Genomic DNA, 9163 nt, shown 5'->3' on the forward strand with positions numbered 1-9163 from the left:
TTCATTTCACGAGCCAGACAGCTTATCATTCTCTGAAAAATCTTCATCCTGAAGAGATGAAATTGTTTGAAGTCTTGAAGTGAAAGAGAGAAACTTTATTCTTCAGTTTTCTTAGAGATTTTCAGTCAAGATTTCAGACTGTAAAGGATTTCCTCCTGCGATAGCGTCTGGTGAATGGACAAGAATATCCTGAGCAAATGTCAGAATATGTTTTATTTATTTTAATGATCCTGCTTGCTTTCTTGGCATCACTTTTATTTTATTATTATCAGACATTGTTTGTACCTCTAAGCTATATGAGATGTATGCACGTGCAGTTTCTAACAATCATTTGAGAAGTTTTTGTGATTGTCTTTCATTCAGAATTAGGGAACGCAAAGCAAAAGGTAAGATTCATTTTTTAGGTGATTTGTTTACAGCAAAATCCCAGCACGATATCATGGGAAGAAAGTAATAGAAAAATAGAAAAACAAGGCACAAGAGAACAGATACCTTCTAGCTGAGTCTTAGACTGTTCAGTGGAAGTTCTGAAAACATTCCATTAGTAAACAAATAGAAACAGGGTTTTTTTGTTTGCTTTCTTGCTTGTTTTTGTTTGTTTGTTTCTTTCTTTTTTTATATATTAGACATTCTTTTTATTAAAAACAGGCTGCATATTCATTGGCTCTTTGTATTAATTGTGTGCCTGCCAGCCTCTCTCTTGTTTGATGAAAGGCTGAAAAATCTGGCTGAGAGCAATTCAGGGGAATAATTATATTACCCTATGAATTAAATCTTGCTGCTGCTACTCAGAAAATTTGACAAGTACCGAGAGCAAGGGGAGATGAAGTGGATTTTTGATGAAAGATTGTGCTCACTTTTAGAGCAGATATATTCAACATATTCAGTTTAACTCATTGTCTCCAAGAAATAAAGGCTGACAACAAAAGGAAGAAAGTTGCAATAAAGGTTAACCAAGAAAAATACCATGATGCTTTGAGACATTGTCCAGAGCAAACATGGCTATTCAGTTGCTCTGCAGGATTCAATTTCACGTTTTCAAAGCTCTGCTGTAAACCTGTTGAAATGAGGCTGGAGAAATGAAACTCATTCATGTTTTAATTTACATATTGCAGAGTATTGCAAGGTGGTAAGCAAAACAGAGCAGTACTGAAATAAAATATGCTAACATGCAGACCTTAAGGCAATTTTCATAGCCACAGATGAGTCACTAAGGCAGTTGGGCCACTCAGTGAAATTAAACATACTAAATTAAAGGCGCATGTAATTGGCTGTCTGTATTTATTGGTCTCTCTCTTTTCAGTGCATCTGAATATGTTCAGGATCAATTTCATAAAATATCTTTTTGGCAGAATTCCTCTATTCCTTTTCTTCTACTTTCCTGTGAAAAAGACCTTAGTGAACAGATTATATATATATATATATATGTTAAAACTAGTATTAAATGAGATATACATGCAAAATGGTTTGTTAGAGGCTATCAGGTCCCTCTGTTATTTGTTTGCTCTTCTCTGAGGTGGTGTCAGCAGGTAGCAAACTGTCCACTATGACCTGGATTGAGTCTTGATATTCCTTTCCATATACCCAAGGAAACAATCTTTTGGTTTTTAGCATTCTAGAAGTTTGTTACAAAAACATGTATGTACAAATGATGATCATCTTCCACACACTTGGGTGTTACCTTGATGTTAATAATTTGCCAGAATCTTTCATCAATGTCATTATTACAATTGCAAGTTAGAAATGCATCTGTACTATTTATTTCCACCTGATTTATCTGTCACCAGTATACTCAGTGCTCATTTGCACTGCCTAATTACCTCCCTAAGTGCAAATCTTAACAAGTTAGCTGAACAAGAGCCTAGATAAAATAAAGTAGCAGTTTTCAGCATCTTCAGAACTGTGGTTATTTAGTTGCAACTACAGACAACCTACCAGTCTAAAAAATGCAATACCACTAAACTACTCTCTTTGCATTCCTTCGCTAGCCAGCTCCACCAACGCTCAATAGCAAATTCCCAAAATGATCAACTTCAGAGATTTCTTCCCAGCACTTATGCTGTTCTGGCAGCACTACTTTTTTGAAAGATGGGGCACAACTGTGGCTGCCAACACAGTATTAGCGCTACTACAATAAATCTGTCTTGGGGACGGATGTAGATCCTGGGTCCAGGGAGGCAGTGTGAACCTTCCAGAAGCTTGGCTTGACTCCTCTCCTCTCCTCTCCTCTCCTCTCCTCTCCTCTCCTCTCCTCTCCTCTCCTCTCCTCTCCTCTCCTCTCCTCTCCTCTCCTCTCCTCTCCTCTCCTCTCCTCTCCTCTCCTCTCCTCTCCTCTCCTCTCCTCTCCTCTCCTCTCCTCTCCTCTCCTCTCCTCTCCTCTCCTCTCCTCTCCTCTCCTCTCCTCACCCTTTCCACTTCCCCTTCCCCTTCTCCTGTACCTTGCTGGATTGGAACTCTTTCTTTGTCCACTTCTAATGCATTAAAGCACAGACTCTAAAACTGCTTTGAAACTGTCTAGCAGTGGAGTTGTGGCAGATGTTGAAGCTACCTGGTGAGGCAGGACTAGTCAGACTCCCAGAAAAAGTAATGCTCTGTTGTGTGCACAGAATTGGACATCACATTTTGAGACATTAGCATATTATTATATGTTGGATTTTATCACTCAGCATTATAAGGACAAGACAGGACACTAGATGTCACAGTACAATGAGGTAGGGATAGCACCACATGCTTATCTCTAGATAGATTTGCTTGTGAACAAGAGCTACGGAGCCTTCTCTCTGTTACTGACTTTGTAAAATACATTAGTTATTTCATGACCTTTCCTTTTCCACCTAAACCTATTTCCTTTTTCAATGTAAAAACAAAGACATTATGTTGCCAGCTTTGAGATCAAAGCCTACTCTTCTTTTTCTTGTCAGTGCTGCCCAGCACAACAGTAATCCTTTGCATTTCAAGAAGAAAAGAAGACCGCATCACTAATGTTGGGCTAATTACTTGTAACAACCACAGCACACTTCACAATGGATGGAAGTTTTTCCATTTATAAAACAAGTAGATTGAGCAGATATCAAAGTGAAACAATCAAAATGTAAAAAGCATCTAGAAATTAAAGGGCACACATCTGCAAGATTTGACAGATTCTTTGTAAACAAAAAAAGATCTTCATTATCATTAACTTTATAGAATTTCAAATGTTACCAGAAGAACAATCTTTCTGAAAGACTCACAGTAATTTAAAAAATTTCTTTCATAGGAGCTTTGGAAAACAGAGTTATTTATTTTGCTTCATATACAGATTGAACTGCAGAAGATGTGAAAAAAAAAGTTCTAAGAACCACAACAATATAAAATAAAATCAAACTTTTTATCAGAAAAAAAAAAAAAGGAATCTCAAAGCAAAACAAAAACAATGTAAATGTTATTTTTGTATATCATTTTATACAAGTGAACAGCCTCTCTATGTTATTCTTATTTCTGCATTCTAGTAGGCAGCCTTAAAGCAGTCAGCTCATATTCTGATGACAATCCATCTACCACAGCATCCAATTTAACATAAACTCATCTACCCTGCCCTCCACCTGAGCTGGTACTGGTCTAACTCAGTACCTAAATGAGATAAGTGCTGATATCCGCATGAAAACCTGCAATCTCACCCTAAAAACTTGGGTTTCCCATTTATCTATGGGAAAATAATGACAACAGAGTGATAAACCTAAAACTTCAAGTGTCTATCTGCTTATGTACTGGGACTGTAGCCTTAGAAATAAGAAATGTATTTGCTTTTCAGGATAGGTGATCCCACAGAGTGGAGGAAACAGATGTCAAGAATGGCCATAGTTGACTTACTCTTTTATTCTGATCTTACAAATATTTTCCTTAGACCATCTGCCTGTATTTATTTACAACATTTTCACCACGTGTTTTTGAACACACAAATTTATCCCATTCCCCTCTGCCTCTTTTTTAAGTAGAAAAGGCAAAAGGAGATATTTTCAAAATAACGGAAAGTACATAAAGTAATGTAAGAAGGTAATAGGTAGCTATGTCAGAAATACAGCACTTCAGAGTATGGCAGAACTGCTGAAACAACTTCATGTCCACCTTTAATTCTCACTGTATGTAATTTCCAGAAGACTGACTTAACAGTCTTTCCAGTACTTTGAAACTTAATGACTTGGTGTTACATCTCCAGTGCTGCCTTTCAGTGTCATTGCACAAATGGTAGAACCCTTCCTGGGCATCCCTGGCTTACTGTCAGATGACGTCTCGCACAGCTGAGCCCCTCTATGCTTCTCTTCCAAAAATAGCTGGGTAGTTCTGGGCTCCTAAGCTGCCAGAGAGGCTGACACCTTGAATTATCAATGAATTTCCTCTTTCTTTTCTCCCCACCTCATTTCTTCAAGAACTGCTCAGTTGACCTGACAGGAAATTTCTTTCTAGGGGAAAAGAATCAGGTTTATTTTCATATGAATCTGCCAGCCTTGATTTATCTGCTTACTACAGTGCAAATAATGTGGTGTATTTTCTACAAAGAAAGGCATCAAGCCAGTTTAACTAACTCAACACATGCTCCCAGAGGAAAACAACAGACAAGTGGAAAAGCCCTCTCCGCTGACTGTATAGTTTGTTAAAGACAGAGAAGGATCATGTGTAGATTTGGGGTATGGGCTGAAACTGTGTGAATGCTTCCAGCCCACCTTATCCTGTGTCTTACCTTCACAACCTTTCTAGACCTGAAGATGTCTACCATTGTCATAGCACATTAAAGTTATTTCAAAGATATGGAGTGCAGCTGCTTTTCTTTTAAACTATTTATCACAACCTGCTCAAGTTAACACATTTTAGAGGAATGCATTTCCAGATGTAGAAATATGGGGAAGGCTAGAGAAAGAATCTTTTCAGCAGTGCTGCAGCATTACAAACCTCTGAGGCTTTGGTAGCCAAAAGGCAAGGCAATTCAAGAAGAGTGAAGAGAAAAAAATCTCTTGTCAATTTGATTGAATAATGAAAGTATCTGGGCATACAACCTTAGCAAGGACTGTTGCAGGTTCTGAGCTTTATTATTTCCAGAGTATGCCCTCAGTACAATGACAGCAATTTATTATTTTGAATGTGAGAAAACAAAGATCAGGAATATTTATTATGGAGTTCTCTGGCAATGTTAGCTATGTCTCATCAGTGTTCTTATGATCTCACCCCCACCTCAACCCCACTCATGAATTTATAACAGCAAGAGCTGAGTCAAGACTCAGATGAAATAGGAGCTTCCTTCACTGGGAGTTAAGAATGCACAACAAAATCATTTCCAGGTTCAGCCTTTATTTTCTTTCTGGTCATATGTGCTTTTCTCAAATTCTGACCGCACTGGATTGGATTGTTAAAACTAACAGGAAAATAAAAAACAAAACAACTAATCTATACTTTTTTTCTATTTCCTGCCATATTGGCATCCTCATTCATGGGGAAGCTGCCATAAATCCTGTCTGTATGGATTCCAGACAGCTGTATTTCAGCATAGGGGGATTTATTGCATTTATTTGCAAATATTTTGTGAAGAAAGAGAGACGAAATGGTGAGCAACACAGGTAGGCCCAATTGTGGAGGTAAGGGATAACTTCATAAGATTTTTTAAAATTTATTTAGAAAACTCTTGTATATATCATATGTACATACAATGTCTGTGTATATACAATGGGATATACAGTCAGTAAATGTTGATAGTTTGAAATAATGGAGTTAGCTGATGGAAAACGAGTATTTGAAAACAACATGTAAAGGGGTTTAGGGACCAGGATATCAGAGACATTGCTGATGCAACAAAAAATGGAGAGAACAATATATGATCTTAGAGAGATTTCCTGCCCCTCCTAGTTTTAATAATAACATTGTGTGTGTGTGTGAGTGTGTGTGTGTTTGTGTATGTGTGATACAGATACACTCAAAATATGCCTACTCAGTTATTGGGATTTAAATCAGAAGGTGATTTTGCCATAACTATTTTAGGAAAAGTTGCCAAATAATCATGTTTAGAAAGTAAAAATACAGGGGTGTTACTTTTTAAATTGTCCATGGCACAAAAAATAAAATAAAATAAAATAAAATAATAAAAAATCAAACAAAAACAAAAACCCCCAACTTTTTACCACTCAGTGTTGAAAAGAACTAGCTTGTGAATTACAGTATTAAGGGATGATTTTAAAGATGTCCTTTATAAGCCCAATTTGGTTCCCCAAAAGTGACAGGAAACCCTCAAGGATGAACATGGAGCTCGTGCCTAAGCTCAGACATAGAAAGAAGGTTTAGAAGAGGTGGAAGCATGGACAAATGACTCAGAAGGAGTAGAACTGCTGTCCTGTAATGCAGGGATAAGATTAGGAAAGTCAAAGTTAATCTAGAGCTGACACTGAAAAGGGCATGAAGGACAACAAGAGAAGCCCTATCAGTATGTAAACAACAACAACAACAAATGGACCAGAAAAAAAGCCACATATGTCCACTTCTGAAAAGTACACTTCTGAAAAAGGAAATGGAGAAGGCCAAGTTATTCAGTATGTTCATTTCCTCAGACTTCAGCAGAAAAAAAAATTGTCCTTCAAGAATCCCACGTTCTTAAGACAACTGGGGAATTGCAGAGCAAGGAATACTCAGTCCTTCTAGAGGGAGAATAGGCTGGGGAGCACTTTAAAAACAGGATATACATAAGTCCATAGGCCTGGACATGTCACACCCAAGATCACTGAGGAAGCTGGCTGATCTCATTGTAAGGCCACTTTTGGCAATCTTTAAATAATCATGGTGACTGGAAGATATTTTGAGGACTAGAGAGAGGTAAATGTCACTCTTGATTTCAAGAAGGGCAAGAAGGAGGACCCTGGCAACTACAGGCCAGTCATCCTCACCTAGGAATATGGTGGAGCCAACCCTGCAAACCATTCCCAGACATATAAGGGCACATAAAAGACCAGAATGTGATCATGAGGAATTAGCCAAGATTTCCATCAGGGAAATTTTCTTAATCCTTGAACTGGCCCTCTACAATGAGGTAACTAACTTGATGGATGAAGGAATAGTGGTGGTTGTTGTTTATTTTGACTTTTTGTCAGTCTCCAGTACCACGCCCATAGAGAAGGTGACAAACTATAGTTTAGAAATGTTCCCTTCTAATAAATAATGCCAACAACCTTCAGTATTGTATTGGAAAGATCATTGCCTCTAGGAGAAAGGATATAGTCCTTTCTGTCTGCTTAGCACTGGTGAGACACATCTAAAGTCATAGGTCCATTTCTGGGCTTTCCAGTACAGGAAGCCATGGGCATTCTGGAGTGAATCTTGTAAAGAGCTGCAAATGTGATGCAGGGCCCAGAGCACCTGTTTTACAAAGAGAGGTTGAGAGAGTTGGAATAGTTAACCACATGTGCAGTTACCTGATGGGATTATAAAGAAGTAAACAACCAGACTTATCTCAGTAGTGCATAGTGACAGAAAAAGGAGGCAAAATCCACCAAACTACATAAACAAACAAACAAACAAAAACAACAACAAAAACAAAAACACATCATAAGATTCAAAGTGGTGAAAAACTGAAACAAATTGCCAAGAGAAGTTTTGGAATATAAATCTTTGAAAATATTCTAAACCTGACTAGACATAGCCCTTGGCAACTTGATCAATCTTTATCTGCTTTGAGCACAGATGGGTAGACTAGACTATCTCCAGAGGCTTCTTCCAGCCTCAGAAACTTCTGTTCTATGAAATCGAAAGTGTAATACTTCAGCTGTGGAAACAACAGTTTAGATGATTTACTTCAGCTTCATCCGTCAACTAATAAATTATCAACATATCAACAAAATACAGTAAAATGGTATCTCAGATCATTAGTGATTTACCTATTTCCTACGATAATAGAAAACTGAAATAAACAGTGATAAAATGTATGTGTAATTTAGGCAGAAAACACTTCTCTTCATGAAGTGAATGGGAGTTTGGCTGGATGTATACAGTGATTAATCACTGACAATGTTTATTGACAATCTGACAATGATTAATGTCAGATCCCAAAATCTTTATGGAATATACAAAAGAAGTGGAGCTTCAGGCAAGAATAGCAACCTCTGCACCAATTTTATTTCTTGGCTTGCTAAAATTGAAATGTTAATGTCATTGGGTGTTTGTTTTGATTACTTTTTTTAGTTTATAGAGATAATTGCTTTAGCAACAGTAGCTCTAATTGTAATAATTAATAATGTCACTTTTTCCTCTTTAAAAGATTAGTGCTCAGAGCATGGAAAGAAATCATGAAATAAATGAGATTAAAGGTACTGAAGACGTCCCATGATTACATATTTTATTTATACTCTAACTAAACAAAGAGGCAGCAAAATGATTTTCATTTCAGAGCTTACCATAAAATTTTAAGAAGAAAAAAAACAATGCAAGCACACAAAGAAATCTTAAAAACCATGAAAATTTCTGTCCAACATAGGAGATCATTTATTCTCTGGAACAAAATATTGCCTTTCCATTACATAATTTCCTTCATCCAGATGTTCTGTTTATTCACACTCAGGTGAGTGGTGTCAAAAGCCAATAAATACCATTATTAAATGATCTTCTGACATCTCCTCTACATTTTGCATCCTCTACAGTGGTGCAGCTTGTTGGTTCTCTGACTTCTCAGTCTTCTAATCTCTCAGCACAGTGCTTTCATAACTGTGAAAGGAAGAGAAACTAGAAGCAATACCAATTTCTGAAGTTTCCTAAAGATGTTTCCTAAATTTTTCCTGAAATTTCTCTGGAAATATGCTCTATGACCAGTCACTCTCAATTTTGCCACTCTGCCAATGGCTTCATCCTCTTTAGAGGAAGGTAATGACAGAGAAGTTCCATAGCCCTTCTCTTGCCCTGCCCTCCCTCTTCCTAAAACAAACACTCACTGTGTCCAGTAAGGGTAAGATGGTGAGATGTGCTTCTCCACTGCTATCCAAGTCAGTTGCCAAAAATCTGTTACAGAAGCATATCATTAGCTGGTGGTGGATCACAATGATATGGGTATTAGCTTTTTATATCATTTTTGTCTCCAGTTTCCACCAATCATAATGGCATCCTGGTGCCCTCAAAGTTACAGCAACTGCTTCTGTCTCTCTATTTCTCTATTATCCAT

Source organism: Gallus gallus, chromosome Z (assembly GCF_016699485.2).
Source record: "Gallus gallus isolate bGalGal1 chromosome Z, bGalGal1.mat.broiler.GRCg7b, whole genome shotgun sequence".
Classification (NCBI taxonomy): Eukaryota; Metazoa; Chordata; class Aves; order Galliformes; family Phasianidae; genus Gallus; species Gallus gallus.